The 21,009-nt window shown below is 36.9% G+C and overlaps 1 long non-coding RNA gene across 3 annotated transcripts; it reads right to left on the bottom strand.

Annotated features, from left to right (window-relative positions):
* Window positions 1–258: 258 nt before the first annotated feature.
* LOC145271241 (uncharacterized) lies at window positions 259–15,877 on the bottom strand. 3 transcript variants are annotated; one of them, XR_013865770.1, is made up of 5 exons: window positions 15,768–15,877; window positions 7,461–7,961; window positions 7,349–7,378; window positions 5,469–7,209; window positions 259–5,383 (listed from the first exon to the last, which is right to left on the bottom strand). It is a non-coding gene; the product is annotated as an uncharacterized LOC145271241 (long non-coding RNA). The 3 variants fall into 3 exon arrangements; XR_013865768.1 differs by having other exon boundaries at window positions 259–7,209; XR_013865769.1 differs by lacking the exon at window positions 15,768–15,877 and adding an exon at window positions 8,216–9,569 and having other exon boundaries at window positions 259–7,209.
* Window positions 15,878–21,009: the final 5,132 nt, after the last annotated feature.

The raw sequence follows: 21,009 nt of genomic DNA, 5'->3' as shown, positions 1-21,009 counted from the left end.
TCAAACCAATATTAAGTAATTTTTTTTTTTTTTTTTTTTTTTGGCATACATTATTGCTGATATTCATGCTGCTCCTCTTTGATCAAATTGTCTCTAGGATGGATTAGAGTTGGGGGTCAGGGTTAGCCTTTTTTTTTTTATATTTGATATGTAATTCTATGTCGATTTTTTAAATCTTTTCGAATATGCTGAAAACGAATATCACAATTTAATTCGGGGCACATGATGTATAACAAATAGATAACACAGAAAATAGACTTATAGTTTTTAAAGGTTTATTAGAAGAAAAATATGTAACCCACAGTGGGGACCCTAACAGGTACTACCACTCCGGGTCAGAGTGGACCTGGGAGCAATGGTAATTAAAGGGTGGCTCCACACTCCCCAAGCCCGCTTATGGAGCTTTACCATCGGATACAGTTTAAGGTCATATCCAGGACCCTGAAGTGGCGGCGGCTATCCTGTTCTTGTAGAAATTTTGGATGGGAGTGGTCTTCTTCTGGGAGAAGTTTCGGCTGGTTGCTAAATAAAAAGAAAAAAGAGACAAGTTTTAATCCAACAGAAATGGAATCATGTCGTTACAAGTCCGAGTAATTTTGAAATGGATATATCTATAAAAGTGAAAGTGTACAACTTATAGTATAAACCACTGAAATGTTAGATATAGTTTCCTTGGCCATGGATCTAACGTAATAAATTCATATGACCCTTAATCAATAATGGTTAATGTGTCAAAGTTAAAAATAAAGGAAAAAATATATATAAGTGTAATTATTACTTCACGCGACAAATAGCTAGGGGGTTGCTTTAATCCACGATGTATTTGTAAGTCATGCCGTGCTTTCTTTTCTCTAGCTTTAATTTAAACCTACGTCACTGCCAGTGGTCATACACGCAAACACGTAACGGGTTCTAGCCTTCCTCCCTGCTACCACGCGTTTTTCGTTGTTTGGCTCAACACAAAACCCCCAAACTCCCAGGGATAAAATGCTAGTTTTGTACAAAGTACTGAGATGCCAGACAATTATGCTAGTTTAGAACTTTCAGGTCCAAGTAATCAGCCACATTTTTCAGTTTTGGGGCATAAATATTACTGCAAAGGCGTGTAAAGGGCAAACTCGAATTTGAGCGCAATCGTTATTCTAATAATTGCTCATTTTTAATATGCCATTATTATTATCATTTTCTTATATGGATCAGCAAGATATTTTTACTAGTAATAAGTTTATTTTTAGAACAGCTTATCACTTATTCTCTGGTATATTTTTGGTTTTAAAGTATTATTTTAGTATTAGTGTTTAATCTTTCAGTATTTATACAATTTAACATTTTGATATTTACATTTATGTCGAGGTTTAGTGTTTATTATTTGATCGGTTATAACTTAATTTAGCGCTAATTTATAAGTTATGTTTTAGTATCTAATCATGATTTTTTTGTTTTTAATTATTAGTTTTAGTTTTTATAGTTATTTAATATATTATAATTTATTAGAATATATTAACAGTAGTAAAATTATATTACTGATCCATAATGAAAATGATAATTATAGCTGGAACAATTACATCGAGAGCATTGCCAGGGCTGCTGCGAGGAAGGTGGGCTCTCTCTACCGTGCTAGAAAACTTCTAACACCCCAAAGTATCCTGTACCTCTCCAACAAGGCCACTATTCGCCCATCTATCGAGTATTGCTGTCATATTTGGGCTGGTGCATCGGCTACTAGTCTCTCGCTCCTTGACAGGGTTCAAAAGAGAGTCGCAAATCTGATAGGCCCTAAACTGGCATCTAAGCTTCAGCCTCTGTCCCATCGTCGAAACGTTGCATCCCTCTGCCTGTTCTACAACTATTATAATGGTGAATGCTCTGATGAACTGCAAGCATTTGTGCCCCCACAACGTAAACACCCTCGACAGACCCGACAAGCTGCAAAATCCCACCCCCCACACTGTAGAGATCCCTACATTTAAAAGATCTTTCTACTCCAGTAGTTTCTTCCCCAGAACTGCTAGAATTTGGAATTCCATTCCAGGTCACTGCTTCCCCAACTGTACTGACATGCATAAGTTCAAGTGCAACGTGAACCAACACCTCCCTGCCCAAATCCCTACATAGTACCCCAGTACCCCAGTAGATGTTTCCCCCTGATAGTGGCAAAGTGCCTTGTTTGAGGTAAAAATGTAATAAAAAAAAAAACAATAGTAATGTAAATATTTGTATATAATTACAAAGCATATTGTTCATGCATTTTAATACTTTACTTTAGGCAAATCCACATGAACAAGGAAACCTATCTCTCTCGGCAAAAATGAGTTCAAACTGAAGAAATGTTATATATAATTGTTTTCGGCTAACTTTACCAAATCTGTGCGTATGCTAAACATAAGTAAAAAAAACAAGTAATGTTCAACGCTGCAAGAGAACTAGAAAGAGAATAAAAGTTAATCGACAGGATAAAGTCTGGAACAAAAAGAGAAAAAATTAATTAGCAAAATTTATCAGGTGCGAAAAAAGTGAGTAATGTTCAACGGTACTGGAGAACAAGAAAAGAAAGGGCCAATTAGAAGCTGGAATCATCAAAAGTCATTAGACAAAAAAGAAATCAAGTAAATAGGATGCCATTTATCAGGTGCTGTAAAGAAATGCTCTTTTAGAATCTTCAAGTCTCAACACTCACTAGTAAAAATAAGTCAAAAACAAGTAATGTTCAACGCTGCAAGAGAACTAGAAAGAGAATAAAAGTTAATAGACAGGATAAAGTCTGGAACAAAAAGAGAAAAAAGAAATTAGCAAAATTTATCAGGTGCGAAAAAAGCGAGTAATGTTCAACGGTACTGGAGAACAAGAAAAGAAAGGGCCAATTAGAAGCTGGAATCATCAAAAGTCATTAGACAAAAAAGAAATCAAGTAAATTAAGAAATTAACTGAAACCCATCTAAAACAAAGCAAATTCAGCAGCTGGTACAAAACAAGTGCTGAAAAGGTGGTTTAGACTCCTGAAGTCTCAACAATCACTAGAAAATTAGAAATAAATCAAGGTGTAGTGGTTGCAGCACCACCAAGACACATTGATACAATAAATGAAACCTTTATGAATTCGATGGGAAGTTGGAGTTGCTTATAAAAAAAAAATATATTATTACTTACTTTAGGAATTTCTGGAACTGCTTCCAAGATGGGGATGAGAGGGGTCATGGGTGTTGCTGCTGCTGGTGCTGAAAACTTGAATAACTTTTTCTTTTTTTTTTAATTGTTTTTTTCTTTTTTTGGTTTGTTTGTTTTATTTATTTTCCTTTATTTCATAGCATTTTATTTTTATGAAATTATTTTTTTGGAAATTATAATTAGGAAATAACAATACTTACTTTATGACTTTCTGGAACTGCATCCAAGATCGGGATGAGAGCGTAACGGCTACTGCTGAAACCTGTAATAACTAGTTGTATTTCACATTATTAGTTTTACATTTTTTTTTTTTTCAGTATATTTTCCTTTAGATCACAGTATTTTAATTTTTGTGAAATTTTCTTTTTTTAAAAAAATATAATTAGAAGAAGATATCAATACTTACTTTATGACTTTCTGGAACTGCATCCAATATTGGGATGACAGGGTCATGGCTGTTGCTGTTGAAACCTGTAATAACTAGTTGTATTTTGCATTATTATTTTTACATTTTTTTTTTTCGGTTTATTTTCCTTTAGATCACAGTATTTTATTTTTTGTGAAATTTTCTTTTTTTAAAAAATTATAATTAGAAGAAGATATCAATACTTACTTTATGACTTTCTGGAACTGCATCCAATATTGGGATGACAGGGTCATGGCTGTTGCTGTTGAAACCTGTAATAACTAGTTGTATTTTGCATTATTATTTTTACATTTTTTTTTTTCGGTTTATTTTCCTTTAGATCACAGTATTTTATTTTTTGTGAAATTTTCTTTTTTTAAAAAATTATAATTAGAAGAAGATATCAATACTTACTTTATGACTTTCTGGAACTGCATCCAATATTGGGATGACAGGGTCATGGCTGTTGCTGTTGAAACCTGTAATAACTAGTTGTATTTTGCATTATTATTTTTACATTTTTTTTTTTCGGTTTATTTTCCTTTAGATCACAGTATTTTATTTTTTGTGAAATTTTCTTTTTTTAAAAAATTATAATTAGAAGAAGATATCAATACTTACTTTATGACTTTCTGGAACTGCATCCAATATTGGGATGACAGGGTCATGGCTGTTGCTGTTGAAACCTGTAATAACTAGTTGTATTTTGCATTATTATTTTTACATTTTTTTTTTTCGGTTTATTTTCCTTTAGATCACAGTATTTTATTTTTTGTGAAATTTTCTTTTTTTTAAAAATTATAATTAGAAGAAGATATCAATACTTACTTTATGACTTTCTGGAACTGCATCCAATATTGGGATGACAGGGTCATGGCTGTTGCTGTTGAAACCTGTAATAACTAGTTGTATTTTGCATTATTATTTTTACATTTTTTTTTTTCGGTTTATTTTCCTTTAGATCACAGTATTTTATTTTTTGTGAAATTTTCTTTTTTTAAAAAATTATAATTAGAAGAAGATATCAATACTTACTTTATGACTTTCTGGAACTGCATCCAATATTGGGATGACAGGGTCATGGCTGTTGCTGTTGAAACCTGTAATAACTAGTTGTATTTTGCATTATTATTTTTACATTTTTTTTTTTCGGTTTATTTTCCTTTAGATCACAGTATTTTATTTTTTGTGAAATTTTCTTTTTTTAAAAAATTATAATTAGAAGAAGATATCAATACTTACTTTATGACTTTCTGGAACTGCATCCAATATTGGGATGACAGGGTCATGGCTGTTGCTGTTGAAACCTGTAATAACTAGTTGTATTTTGCATTATTATTTTTACATTTTTTTTTTCGGTTTATTTTCCTTTAGATCACAGTATTTTATTTTTTGTGAAATTTTCTTTTTTTAAAAAATTATAATTAGAAGAAGATATCAATACTTACTTTATGACTTTCTGGAACTGCATCCAATATTGGGATGACAGGGTCATGGCTGTTGCTGTTGAAACCTGTAATAACTACTTGTATTTTGCATTATTATTTTTACATTTTGTTTTTGTTTTATTTATGTTACTTTAGTACATTGCATTTTACTGAGTGTATGTTAATTATTTTGTTAATTTTTATTAAAATAAAATACCTGTAACAGAAAAATAATTTTGGTTATGATCATGCATGGGTGAATATTTTCGGTTAGACTTGCTAAAGTTGGTTAAAGGAAATATAAGCAGAAAGGAATTCGTTTTAATCACTAGCAACACAACGAAAGAAATACTTACCTGAGGATTGTGCTGATTCTAACTAGAAGCTGCAGTAATGGAAAAGAGGAAAATTAAACTTGTCAATTACAAAAACTGAAATCGAAAAGAAGAAACGCTTGATGCTTTACTCACCTCTGGCTAGTCGTGGTCGCCATCAAACTGAAAAAGGAGGGAAAGGGTGGAATCCACTAGTTACCAGGTACCGTACAGGAAAGGACAGTTTGGGCAGGTAGGTGATGATCTCCCCAAAGTGGAGCGCTACATAAAACATGCATTGCTACGAACATCCTCCGAAAAAGGCGGTTTCTACTCGGAATAAAAGGCGGAGCAGAAAACGGAAGTGTTCTCTCTACTCAACACGATTCCTAGAGAGATACCACGAGATTGTGCGTGAATGAGGAGGAGGTGATGAAAGCTCACAAAACTGCCATTCCTACTATCGTATCGGATATTATTAATCGGAGGTCCATCATTGCATTACCGCCCCAGCTCGTAGTTGATAGATAGTAGGAATAATATTACCAGCGCCCTTCAGGCAGCTTGTGAGAACACACAAACTAATGGTAGTATTACTCTAGTCGTTCCTGGTCGAATGGAGCCATGCATGCATTATGTAGTAACACGAGCACGTGTCGCCTGATAAGAAAGAGCGTAGGCTCACCCACTTGGGGAGATTTCCTATCCAGACTTGCACCTATTTGTACACCTGGAACCGGACTCAGAACCTCGACAATGAGAAGAGTCAAGGAGAGCAAGGTGTTGAACTACCTAAAGAGGTCACCATATAAAACAAGCGTTGCTGTGAACAACCTTCCAAAACGAGGGAAGGGACTTTTTGTTCTCTCTACCCAACAGGATTCCTAGAGAGATACCACTAGATTGTGCGTGAATGTGGAAGAGCCTATGAAAGCTCACAAAACTGCCATTCCTACTATCGTATCGGATATTATTAATCGGAGGTCCATCATTGCATTACCGCCCCAGCTCGTAGTTGATAGATAGTAGGAATAATATTACCAGCGCCCTTCAAGCAGCTTGTGAGCACACGCAAACTAATAGCAGTATTACTCTAGTCATCCGTAGTCGAGTGGAGGCACGCGTGAATTACATAGTAGAAACACGAGCACGTGTCGCTCCCTCTTCGGGGGAATTCGGAAAAGCGCACCTTGCGCTGCAGGTATTTGTTGAGCTGGGAGTTGACTCAACACCTCGACACTGAGAAAAGAGCTTTAGAAAAGCTCCAGATTAGTTACCTGCAAAGTCGAGGAAAGTTGGAGGACCAGGCCTGCGAAGGAGAACACACACAATTTGGGCCTTGATGGAAGCACACGGGAGAGAGGGAGGCCCATTTTTCTCATTCGGGGGAGTGTTCTCCTGCCAGCCTGCTCGAGCACGTCTTTTCTGCTCGCCACATGCAAGCGTATAAAAAGACGACCAGATGACGGACGCAACAAACTCATGCCATCATTGACTGGATTTTGATCGGGTTCCGTACAACAAGGTGTTGAACTCCCTAAAGAGGGCACCATATAAAACAAGCGTTGCTGCGAACAACCTTCCAAAACGAGGGAAGGGACTTTTTGTTCTCTCTACCCAACAGGATTCCTAGAGAGATACCACAAGATTGTGCGTGAATGTGGAAGAGCCTATGAAAGCTCACAAAACTGCCATTCCTACTATCGTATCGGATATTGTAACTCGGAGGTCCATCATTGCATTACCGCCCCAGCTCGTAGTTGATAGATAGTAGGAATAATATTACCAGCGCCCTTCAAGCAGCTTGTGAGCACACGCACACTAATTGTAGTATTACTCTAGTCGTTCCTGGTCGAATGGAGCCATGCATGCATTATGTAGTAATAAAATAAAATACCTGTAAGAGAAAAATAATTCTGGCTATGATCAAGCATGGGTGATTATTTTTGGTTAGACTTGCAAAAGTTGGTTAAAGGAAATATAAGCAGAAAGGAATTCGTTTTAATCACTAGCAACACAACGAAAGAAATACTTACCTGAGGACTTGTGCCGATTCTAACTAGAAGCTGCAGTAATGGAAAAGAGGAAAATTAAACTTGTCAATTACAAAAACTGAAATCGAAAAGAAACGCTTGATGCTTTACTCACCTCTGGCTAGTCGTGGTCACCATCAAACTGAAAAACGAGGAAAAGGGTGGAATCCACTCGTTACCAGGTTTCGTACAGGAAAGGACAGTCTGGCCAGGTAGGTGATGATCTCCCCAAAGTGGAGCGCTACATAAAACATGCATTGCTACGAACATCCTCCGAAAAAGGCGGTTTCTACTCGGAATAAAAGGCGGAGCAGAAAACGGAAGTGTTCTCTCTGCTCAACACGATTCCTAGAGAGATACCACGAGATTGTGCGTGAATGAGGAAGAGGCGATGAAAGCTCACAAAACTGCCATTCCTACTATCGTATCGGATATTGTAACTCGGAGGTCCATCATTGCATTACCGCCCCAGCTCGTAGTTGATAGATAGTAGGAATAATATTACCAGCGCCCTTCAAGCAGCTTGTGAGCACACGCAAACTAATGGTAGTATTACTCTAGTCGTTCCTGGTCGAATGGAGCCATGCATGCATTATGTAGTAATAAAATAAAATACCTGTAACAGAAAAATAATTCTGGTTATGATCAAGCATGGGTGAATATTTTTGGTTAGACTTGCTAAATGTGGTTAAAGGAAATATAAGCAGAAAGGCATTCGTTTTAATCACTAGCAACACAACGAAAGAAATACTTAACTGAGGACTTATGCTGATTCTAACTAGAAGCTGCAGTAATACAAAAGAGGAAAATTAAACTTGTCAATTACAAAAACTGAAACCGAAAAGAAGAAACGCTTGATGCTTTACTCACCTCTGGCTGGTCGTGGTCGCCATCAAACTGAAAAAGGAGGGAAAGGGTGGAATCCACTAGTTACCAGGTACCGTACAGGAAAGGACAGTTTGGGCAGGTAGGTGATGATCTCCCCAAAGTGGAGCGCTACATAAAACATGCATTGCTACGAACATCCTCCGAAAAAGGCGGTTTCTACTCGGAATAAAAGGCGGAGCAGAAAACGGAAGTGTTCTCTCTACTCAACACGATTCCTAGAGAGATACCACAAGATTGTGCGTGAATGTGGAAGAGCCTATGAAAACTCACAAAACTGCCATTCCTACTATCGTATCGGATATTATTAATCGGAGGTCCATCATTGCATTACCGCCCCAGCTCGTAGTTGATAGATAGTAGGAATAATATTACCAGCGCCCTTCAGGCAGCTTGTGAGAACACACAAACTAATGGTAGTATTACTCTAGTCGTTCCTGGTCGAATGGAGCCATGCATGCATTATGTAGTAACACGAGCACGTGTCGCCTGATAAGAAAGAGCGTAGGCTCACCCACTTGGGGAGATTTCCTATCCAGACTTGCACCTATTTGTACACCTGGAACCGGACTCAGAACCTCGACAATGAGAAGAGTCAAGGAGAGCAAGGTGTTGAACTACCTAAAGAGGTCACCATATAAAACAAGCGTTGCTGTGAACAACCTTCCAAAACGAGGGAAGGGACTTTTTGTTCTCTCTACCCAACAGGATTCCTAGAGAGATACCACTAGATTGTGCGTGAATGTGGAAGAGCCTATGAAAGCTCACAAAACTGCCATTCCTACTATCGTATCGGATATTATTAATCGGAGGTCCATCATTGCATTACCGCCCCAGCTCGTAGTTGATAGATAGTAGGAATAATATTACCAGCGCCCTTCAAGCAGCTTGTGAGCACACGCAAACTAATAGCAGTATTACTCTAGTCGTCCGTAGTCGAGTGGAGGCACGCGTGAATTACATAGTAGAAACACGAGCACGTGTCGCTCCCTCTTCGGGGGAATTCGGAAAAGCGCACCTTGCGCTGCAGGTATTTGTTGAGCTGGGAGTTGACTCAACACCTCGACACTGAGAAAAGAGCTTTAGAAAAGCTCCAGATTAGTTACCTGCAAAGTCGAGGAAAGTTGGAGGACCAGGCCTGCGAAGGAGAACACACACAATTTGGGCCTTGATGGAAGCACACGGGAGAGAGGGAGGCCCATTTTTCTCTTTCGGGGGAGTGTTCTCCTTCCAGCCTGCTCGAGCACGTCTTTTCTGCTCGCCACATGCAAGCGTATAAAAAGACGACCAGATGACGGACGCAACAAACTCATGCCATCATTAACTGGATTTTGATCGGGTTCCGTACAACAAGGTGTTGAACTCCCTAAAGAGGGCACCATATAAAACAAGCGTTGCTGCGAACAACCTTCCAAAACGAGGGAAGGGACTTCTTGTTCTCTCTACCCAACAGGATTCCTAGAGAGATACCACAAGATTGTGCGTGAATGTGGAAGAGCCTATGAAAGCTCACAAAACTGCCATTCCTACTATCGTATCGGATATTATTAATCGGAGGTCCATCATTGCATTACCGCCCCAGCTCGTAGTTGATAGATAGTAGGAATAATATTACCAGCGCCCTTCAAGCAGCTTGTGAGCACACACAAACTATTTTAGTATTACTCTAGTCATCCGTAGTCAAGTGGAGGCACGCATGCATTACACAGTAGAAACACGAGCACGTGTCGCTCCCTCTTCGGGGAAATTCGGAGAAGCGCACCTTGCACTGCAGGTATTTGTTGAGCTGGAAGTGTGGACTCAACACCCCGACACTGATAAAAGAGCTTTAGAAAGCCTCCAAACCAGTTACCTGCAAAGTCGGGGAAACTTGGAGAAGCAGGCCTGCGGAGGAGAACACGCTCAAATGGGGCCTTGGAAGCAAACGGGAGGGGTTAGGGTTAGGATAAGGGAAAGGGATAGGGTAAGGCCCATTTTTCTTTTTTTGTTCGGGGAATGTTCTCCTTTCAGCCTGCTCCTTCCTTAACACGTCTTCTTTGCTCGCCACATGCAAGCGTATAAAAAGACGACCAGATGACGGACGTCATTTCCTGGATTTTGTTTTGCCAGAGCCCATTTAGCCGTGTAGTTGTTGTTCAACTACAACGTTACACCCCCCTACCACGGTGAGGATAGGGTTGGACTTTAGGGGGGAAAATACACATCCACATTTACTAATCTTACTCTTGCAATGTTGTTGTAATAAACAAAAAATTAGGAAATTCTTTAATGATTGCATTTTCGTAATTTTGGGATATGTTACGATTGTCGACTACAACTCAGTAGCTAGGATTCTTTTTTTTTTTTTTTTTTTTAAATATCAATTCGAAATGGCGACCGATTCTCTCTTTAACACGGTAAGTTCGGGAAAAGGTGTTATAAATAATAAACTAGACCAAATACTATTAAAAAACCACCGAATATATGTCAAGTTATGTCACGGTAACATATATTGAGCGAATTTCTAAAAGTATTTTGTCTAGTTTATTATTTATTACATCTTTTTCCGAACTTACCGTGTTAAAGATAGAGTCGGTCGCCATTTTGAATTTTCCAATATATCGGTAAACACTGTTTTTTCGAGCTGAATAAACATGTTTAATTTAATAAAAACACGAAAATTATATACAGTTTGGTAAAAAAGTAATTTATCTTGCCTTTGATAACATTTATTTGTTATATATTTGTTTTTTGACAACTGTTTCGAATCTATGTGTCCAGTACTAATACACACCCGGTTATTCTATATTAAATAAATACTGAAATCAAATTATGAATAAAAAAAAATATAAAAAAACTGAACTAATTTGGTGGGCTGAAATAAGGAACCAAGCAGAGAGCCGATGCGAGGTTAAAGAGACAGACAGACAGAGGATGTAGTTGGAGAGATACAGTACAGCTAGATAGATAGATAGACAGACAGACAGAGAAATATTTTTAATTTAAATCTAAATTAACGTCTTCTTATTTAATTTGTTAGGTGAAAGTCTACATATAATATTATTTAAACAAATAAAATGAGTAAACGGTCGGTAATTTCCGTAACGCCGACCACAACACTCGTGAAATTCCGTGGAGACAAGTTCTTCAAGGGAGACAATCAAGATTTCCGATTATCCGCCCTTGATTTCTTAGTCTGGCTTTTGCTTATACGCCATATCAACCCTTTTCCAGGTTATTTAATGGCGATTTCAGTATTTTGGAATGAAAATGCTTTTTATAGAATAATTTTTTTTTTTTTTTTTTATTTATGATTAAATAAGCGACGTGGTTATTCTATATTAAATAAATGCTGAAATAAAATTATAAATAAATAAAAAAATACAATATAAAACCATCGATAATTTAACACATATTCTCAAACAGAAGATTAATACTCGATTTAAAGTTTGCAGCAAACGATTAAAAATACAACAAATTATAAATAAATATACATTTTATTTGACAATGATATCTGTAAAAAAAGGAAACGTGTAGTATCTGTTCTTTTTTTTTTTTCGTTTAATGACATGAAATAATTATAGGGTTTGTATTACTGTACACATAGATTCGAAAAAGTTGTCAATAAACAAATATATAACAAATAAATGTTATCAAAGGCAAGATAAATTACTTTTCTACCAAACTGGATATAATTTTCGTGTTTTTATTCAATTTAACATGTTTATTCAGCTCGAAAAGCATACAGTGTTTACCGATGTATTGGAAAATTCTAAATGGCGACCGACTGTCTCTTTAACACGGTAAGTTCGGGAAAAGGTGTTATAAATAATAAACTAGACAAAATACTATTAAAAAACCACCCAATATATGTCAAGTTATGTCACGTTAACATATATTGAGCGAATTTCTAACAGTATTTTGTCTGGTTTATTATTTATTACATCTTTTTCCGAACTTACCGTGTTAAAGATAGAGTCGGTCGCCATTTTGAATTTTCCAATATATCGGTAAACACTGTTTTTTCGAGCTGAATAAACATGTTTAATTTAATAAAAACACGAAAATTATATACAGTTTGGTAAAAAAGTAATTTATCTTGCCTTTGATAACATTTATTTGTTATATATTTGTTTTTTGACAACTGTTTCGAATCTATGTGTCCAGTACTAATACACACCCGGTTATTCTATATTAAATAAATACTGAAATCAAATTATGAATAAAAAAAAATATAAAAAAACTGAACTAATTTGGTGGGCTGAAATAAGGAACCAAGCAGAGAGCCGATGCGAGGTTAAAGAGACAGACAGACAGAGGATGTAGTTGGAGAGATACAGTACAGCTAGATAGATAGATAGACAGACAGACAGAGAAATATTTTTAATTTAAATCTAAATTAACGTCTTCTTATTTAATTTGTTAGGTGAAAGTCTACATATAATATTATTTAAACAAATAAAATGAGTAAACGGTCGGTAATTTCCGTAACGCCGACCACAACACTCGTGAAATTCCGTGGAGACAAGTTCGTCAAGGGAGACAATCAAGATTTCCGATTATCTGCCCTTGATTTCTTAGTCTGGCTTTTGCTTATACGCCATATCAACCCTTTTCCAGGTTATTTAATGGCGATTTCAGTATTTTGGAATGAAAATGCTTTTTATAGAATAATTTTTTTTTTTTTTTTTTTTTTTATTTATGATTAAATAAGCGACGTGGTTATTCTATATTAAATAAATGCTGAAATAAAATTATAAATAAATAAAAAAATACAATATAAAACCATCGATAATTTAACACATTCTCAAACAGAAGATTAATACTCGATTTAAAGTTTGCAGCAAACTATTAAAAATACAACAAATTATAAATAAATATACATTTTATTTGACAATGATATCTGTAAAAAAAGGAAACGTGTAGTATCTGTTCTTTTTTTTTTTTCGTTTAATGACATGAAATAATTATAGGGTTTGTATTACTGTACACATAGATTCGAAAAAGTTGTCAATAAACAAATATATAACAAATAAATGTTATCAAAGGCAAGATAAATTACTTTTCTACCAAACTGGATATAATTTTCGTGTTTTTATTCAGTTTAACATGTTTATTCAGCTCGAAAAGAATACAGTGTTTACCGATGTATTGGAAAATTCTAAATGGCGACCGACTGTCTCTTTAACACGGTAAGTTCGGGAAAAGGTGTTATAAATAATAAACTAGACAAAATACTATTAAAAAACCACCGAATATATGTCAAGTTATGTCACGTTAACATATATTGAGCGAATTTCTCAAAGTATTTTGTCTAGTTTATTATTTATTAATAAATCTTGCGCATTTGGGGTAACGTACCCCTCCTGCCTGGCATCGTGGCGGTTGCACTGGCCGCTGACGCAGACCAAAGTGTAGTGGGGGAAAAGAAAACCCAGGGGAATGGAGGGGGAGGAGCGGACTTTGAAGAAATTAGAGTTTTTGACTTCCCCTCACGGGGATGTCGGGTTAGCAGCTCAGATCCCCCCGCGAGGGGGGGAGAGCAGAGAAGAAAGACGCAGTGGGTGCTAGCGGGCCAGAGTGCCGCGTCGCAATTAAGAGAGAGAGGGGATAGGAATCCCTGCCCACAGAGGGGAGCAGAAACGAAGCACCCGCCCTACCCCACGTCACCCTACCCACTAACTTACCCCAACGGAAGCGAGAAAGAGAGCCCTGTCTGCTCGATCCACTGGGAGAGCAGCGAAGATAGATAAAGTTTGGGCCTGGCAGATCAGTGCTGCTCAGGCAATTAAGTGTGGAGAAATTAGACCATCCCCTGTCTCTAGAGGGAAGAGACCGGAACGAAGAAAAAACGCATGCAAAAAACCAGCAAAAGCAGGTCTCAATTACCAGCTAGTGGTGTTGGTCCCGAGATTCCAGTCTCCCAAAAAAGGGGATCGGTTTCCGGGTCCAAGCTCCCAACTACCCACTAACTTACCCCAACGGAAGCGAGAAAGAGAGCCCTGTCTGCTCGATCCACTGGGAGAGCAGCGAAGATAGACAAAGTTTGGGCCTGGCAGGTCAGTGCTGCTCAGGCAATTAAGTGTGGAGAAATTAGACCATCCCCTGTCTCTAGAGGGAAGAGACCGGAACGAAGAAAAAACGCATGCAAAAAAACAACAAAAGCAGGTCTCAACTACCAGCTAGTGGTGTTGGTCCCGAGATTCCAGTCTCCCAAAAAAGGGGATCGGTTTCCGGGTCCAAGCTCCCACAAATGTGGAGTCGGTCCTTGCTAACGAAGATTAGTATGAAAACACCTTAACCTATCCAGAAAGCCCGGTGGCGGACAGTTTCGTAACTGAGAGAACAGATACTACACTTTGATCTTGTCACGAGGGCCGAGAAAGTCGTGGAAAATTCAATACATAAAATCAACAGCTTTAATTTCTATGAATCGTCATTCGCGTATCGGTGCGAAGTCAAGTGTCGGCGTTAGAAAGCCGTTCTTAACATGGAGAGATTGGGATACGGCCATTCCGAAAGTCGTTCTTAAAATGGAGAGAGGAGGAGGGCGTTTTGTAACCATTCCGTACAAGCATCTAACAATTTAATAACAACCATCAAATGTTAAATAAAAATAAGATCAATAAAAAAATAAATAAAAATAAAAAAACATCAAATCAAATAAAAACAACGATCAATGTGTCATATCTGTTAACGAAAATATTTTTTTTAATTATTAGCAAATAATTCAAAGTGTAGTATCTGTTTTATTATTATTAATGACAGTTTAAAGGCTCCAAAATCACTTTCGAATTCAACATCAACTGTCGCATTAACTCGCATCCCTACAATTCTGAAATCTCGTCCCAATAGTGTAGAAGCGCCCATTTCAACCTAATAACATGGATTTCAATATCTAATAAAAAACATGTACTAATTTTTATACAAATACAGAAAAAAGAAACGGTTACTACGTTTAGCCAGAAAGACATAATTAGTAATTATGCATTTATGTTACCGTGTTTTGTGTTTGCATTTCCTTTTTTGTTTTGTTTTTTTCGTTTTTTCATTTGAAATTCAAGTTTCACGACAACTTGATTACAATGTTAGAATACAAAGAATAGATTTCTAAATAACACCGTTTTTATTTCGGCACGGTAGCATAACTGCATATACTTTTGCAGGTTTTTGTTTTTTTCCTATTATAATCATACGTATATTTTGTGTCTATGACGTAACTGTTCCTTAGTTCGTCTTTATCAATGTTACAGCATATTCCAAATATCACATCCATCTGTAGAGTGGTTTATTTAAGTGATATTCATTAACAAATATAGGGTTTGTATTACTGTACACATAGATATAAATTATATTGAAAATTATATATAAAGAACGAAATGTGTAGTGTCTGTTCATTTTTTTTTTTCGTTTAATAACACGAGGTAGTTATAATAACTTAAATAAAATATCATTTTTTTTTTATTATTCACTTTAAACATTAAAAAAAAACAAGATTATTATTTTACATAAAAGAAATGCTGAAATAAAATCACAAATTATACCAAAAATTACTTACTTTTCTTCTAGTGAAAACTCCCAGTAAAAATACATGTGTCTCTAACCACGACGTTTCGTGAAATGGCGGAATTTGCCATTTCACGATATTTCTTCCCGCGTTTATTTCATGTGAGCAGCACGAGAGAGAGAGAGAGAGAGAGAGAGAGAGAGAGAGAGAGAGAGGGGGGGATAGAGAGAGAGAGAGGGGGAGAGAGAGAGAGAGAGAGAGACAGAAAGAGAGAGAGGGGGGAGAGAAAGACGGAAAATAATGAAATTATGAAAGTAATAAAACAATAAAACTTCCACCCACACACCCACACACTCCGCACGTGTTTGCACTCTTGCCCGGGTCAAACGGAAATTAAATGAAATGTCGTCAAAGTTTTGTTTCTGTCATGACGTGGCGAAGGGTGGGGGTATGAAGCGAATTTGAAATTTAACGAATTTTATTTCAACGCGCCAATTCCTCCCCCTCCCACCGCCTCCCTCTTTCGGATCGTAAAAATAACTGTTTTTTTTGTTTGTTATTAAATTGTATTTTTTTTAAGAAATCGTTACCTTAAAAGTTCAGAAAGCCATTCTTAATGTAGAGAGGATCATGTTAACTATTCTGTCCAATAATTTAATAAGCAGAAGATCTGATAAAAATTCAATTTAACTTGTATTAACACTTTCAATCTCTCCATGATAAGAACGGCTTTCTGAAAAAAAAACACCTCACAATCTGGAAAGCCGTTCTTACCATGGAGAGATTGGGCTCCCCCCAATTCCGAAAGTCGTTCTTAAAATGGGGAGAGGAAGGCGTTTTGTAACTATTCCGTACAGTCACCTAACTATTTAATAAAAAAAAACATCGGGTTTGTATTACTGTACACATAGATTCGAAAAAGTTGTCAAAAAACAAATATATAACAAATAAATGTTATCAAAAGGCAAGATAAGTTACTTTTCTACCAAACTGGATATAATTTTTGTGTTTTTATTCAAGGTAACATGTTTATTCAGCTCGAAAAACATAGTGTTTACCGATGTATTGGAACATTCAAAATGGCGTCTGATTCTCTCTTTAACACGGTAAGTTTGGGAAAAGGTGTTATAAATAAAAAACTATACACAATACTACTAAAAACCCGCCGAATATATGTCCACCTATGTCACGGTAACATATATTGATCGAGTTTGTACAGTATTTTATCTGGGTTTTTATTTATAACACCTTTTCCCAAACTTACGGCTGAATAAACATGTTATATTGAATAAAAACACGAAAAATATATCCAGTTGGGTAGAAAAGTAACTTATCTTGCCTTTGATAACATTTATTTGTTATATATTTGTTTTTATTACAACTTTTTCGAATCTATGTGTACAGTAATACAACACCAAAACATTAAATGTTAAATGAAAATAAGATCAATAAAAAATAAATAAATATAAAATACATCAAATCAAATAAAATAAACGATCAATGTGTAGTATCTGTTAACGAAAATATTTTTTTATATACACGTTGACTTGCCTTGGTCTATAGAATCTAACTCTCATTCAGGTATGCTGAAAACGAATATCGCAAGGAAAATTAGCTGAGACAAATAGTTTTCGAGGATGGTGACAATTGGTATGAAGGGTTACCCCTACATTGACCAAGGTCTTATATGTGGGGTCGGCCCCACATACGGTCTTTGCTGGCAGTATCTGCCGGAACAGATGGTATTTATTTGCTCCCCCACCAAGCAAATTAGGCACAAGGCCAATTTTTAATGTGAGGAGTGAAGAGAGGGGGAAGGGAAAAAGGGGACCAGCTCCCGAGAGGTGGGAAATGGGAGCTGGTTAATGGTCAGGCATGTGGGGTTTCCCCCACATCTGGTCTTTGCTAGTCATAGCTCGTCATAGCCTGCAGTATCTGCCGGAACATCTTGTCACGAGGGCCGGCAAAGTCGTAAAATTCAATACATAAAATCAACAGCTTTCATTTCTATGTATCGTCATTCGCGTATCGGTGCGAAGTCGAGTGTCGGGGTTCTTGTCTCATTGAAGGGGAAGTAAGTTTTTTAACACAGTTGCGTTGGAAATGCATTTCTGCACGTGCATGGCTGGACGATAAGAATAACATTACAAATAAAAGCAATAATTATTATCTTCAAGTCTCTTCTTAAAGGGGCTTTTCGGCTGGCTACGAAGTTACAACTAGCTAATCGACACTCGACACTGTCAATGAGTTATGCGAAACAGACGGACTGTTCCGCTGTATCACAGTTATTAAGTGTGGTTAGACTGAAACTCATCAAAGCCAGTAATCTAAGTTTCAACTAGCTAATAGACATTCGGCACTTTCAATGAGTTATGCGATCACCGCCACTTGTCCAAAAACGGACTGTTCCGCTGTATCACAGTTATTAAGGGTGGTAAGAGTGTAACTCATCAGAGCCAGTAACCTAACTTACAACTAGCTAGTCGACATTCGACACTGTCATTGAGTTATGCGATACACTGCTAATTGTCCAGAGACGGACTGTTCTACTGTATCACAGTTGTAAAGGGTGGTTATACTAAAACTCATAAGAGCCAGTAATCTAATTTACAACTAGCTTATCGACAGTAGACATTTTCACTGAGTTTACGTGTGTGTGTGTGTGTGTGTGTGTGTGTGTGTGTGTGTGTGTGTGTGCTTCGTTAACATTCGGACTGTCATTTTAAAATCGTTCGGGTATGCTGAAAACGAATATCGCAAGGAAAACCAGCACAGACTGACTATAGACTCACCATCAAAGTATTGAAATATTTTTTATTTTATAAAGGAATCACTACTTATCAAGCCCCAGAGGCCACTCGAGGATAAGGGTTAAAGTGTGTACATACAGTAGTCAATGGACAATATCATAGTAATCGTTAGAAGTGTAAATTTGGTAAATTGGATTATTTAAGAGGAACGGCTCATCAAGAACTTGTTTACATTGGACTTGAAGACGACGAAATAAAAATATAAAGTTGAAAGAACTAGCAAAAAATATCATTTTAACGATGCATTTCAAATCGTAAACTGCCTGTTTACATTCTTTTTTACATTTTTCGAAGATAATAAAAAGTGTAAAAAAAAGCAAACCTTTAGAATCCTAAAAAGATCTCCCGGGAGCATTTTTGCAAGATGAAAAATATACAAACCAAAATAAAGAGAGGAGGCAACCCTGCTCAAAAATATTGCTTATTACATCGCCTAAAAAAAGAAGAAGAATCGGTGGCTCCGTGGGGAAGTAAATTGTATTCTTTTTTCTAACTTGGTTTACCAAAAGTTTTTATTGCTAACATTTATTTTCATGAACTCTAACCACACCTCACAACCCTAATCCGGCCGGTCGGGGAAAAACGTTTTTATTTTTTTAAATTTTCGTGAATACGACAACACACATACGCACGCATGTACACACATACACACACACACACACACGCACGCACACATAAGCATATCGCTTGTCACCAAGCTAAAGAAGAGAGAGAGAGTGGGGGAAGGAGAGAAAGGGTCGTACGTGCCGGGGTCAAACAGAAGTTAAATGAAATCGATTATAAATCGCTCGACAAAGTTGTGTCAGAACTTTTTATTCTATGAAACTTAAGATTAATAAAACGAAATAATCGTGACCCCCCGTGGAAATTTCATGGCGAATATTTCGCATTCAAGAGAACAAAACGAAAAAGTAGTGAACAAATAAATATATAAGAAAATGAATGTTACCAAAGGCAAGGTAAGTTACTCTTCTACCTAGATCACATTTTTGTTGTTTTAACTTATTTTAAAACGTTTATTTAACACAAACAAAAGTAGCGCACGGTTTTAAGTTAGAACAATAAAGAAGTGTCTGACATTTTACAGACATCTTGTGAGACTCGATAATCGCTCCAAACTCGAAAATTAAGCAAAATACTGGTAGGAACACATCCAATAAATGTCAGCAAACGTTCGAACATGTTTTCTTTTTCACATTAGCGAAACACTTATCAGAGAAAAAGCGAAAATGAGAAGCAAACACAAATGAAGAAGTCGGTTTTTATCGTTGAGCACAAAAACAACAAAAAAAAGAGTATCTAATCTAATAGGCCCCGTGCGTGCTATAGGTCAATCTCCAACGTCTGTCCCATCGCCTCCTCGGTGTTGCATCCCTGTTTACAAGTACTTTAATGGGATGTGCTCTGATGAACCCATAGCACTTATACCAGTGCCCGGAAAACTTGTCCAGAGAAAACTCGTCTCCGGAAAAACCGTACCCGGAAAACTCGAACCGTCAGTTTTTTCAGGTATGCTGAAAACGAATATCGCAAGGAAAATTAGCAGAGAAAAATAGTCTTGGAGCTAGTTTTATTAATGCGTGTATTTTGAAATGTAAATCACTGGCGACCATATATATATATATATATATATATATATTATATTTTTAACTTTTTATAACTTTTTAAATTACCGGGTGCTAACCTCTCTCTCTCTCTCTCTCTCTCTCTCTCTCTCTCTCTCTCAACGACGCACACACCCACATACACACACACTTGCATAAACACACACACACACACGCCCACGTTCACTCTTCAAACTAAACAAATTTAACTCAGCACACACACACACACATACACACACTCGCATAAAGACACCAACACACACAAACACAAAGTATTACTCTGTGTGTGCGTGCGTGCGTGCGTGCGCGCATATCACGCCACATTCACTCTTCAACTAAACAAGTTTAAATCAACCAATGAAAAGGCAGCTAGGTAACACAAACTCCATAAAAGGTAAAAAGGTTGCGACATCGACTGCGAACTGTTCGGTTTTTCCCGGAAAAGTTAACGGTTTTCACGGCGATGGTGAAATATAAAAAGAGGCCTAAAACGGGCTGTAAATTCAGTTTGGACCCTGGCAGCGAGATGAGTTCCGGAAGAATAGATGACCAGCCAGTCGACCCAGCTAAGCCGCCGCCCTGCCGCTCCTCTGTCTACTTCTCTGATGTCAAAAAAAAAAGGTATTTCTTGTCGTTTCAAAGTAGATGACGCATTTATTTCAGTTGTGTAAACTGCACAAGTGTTCAAATGAACGTTGTTAGTATGAGCACAGTTCATAAACACGTCGAATTTCTTTTCAAATTTCGACACTTTTGTAGTTTACACGATTTTAACGTTTAACGTCTTTTTATATTTTATTATACTGTTAGAAAGCCAGCCAACAAATATTACCGTGACAATTGTGCAGTTTATAGACCATGCTGTTCTTGGTTAAA

This window comes from Euprymna scolopes, chromosome 46 (genome assembly GCF_053919585.1).
Source record: "Euprymna scolopes isolate OS-2025 chromosome 46, ASM5391958v1, whole genome shotgun sequence".
NCBI classification, from domain to species: domain Eukaryota; kingdom Metazoa; phylum Mollusca; class Cephalopoda; order Sepiida; family Sepiolidae; genus Euprymna; species Euprymna scolopes.
This window is presented reverse-complemented; position numbering and strand designations above follow the sequence as displayed.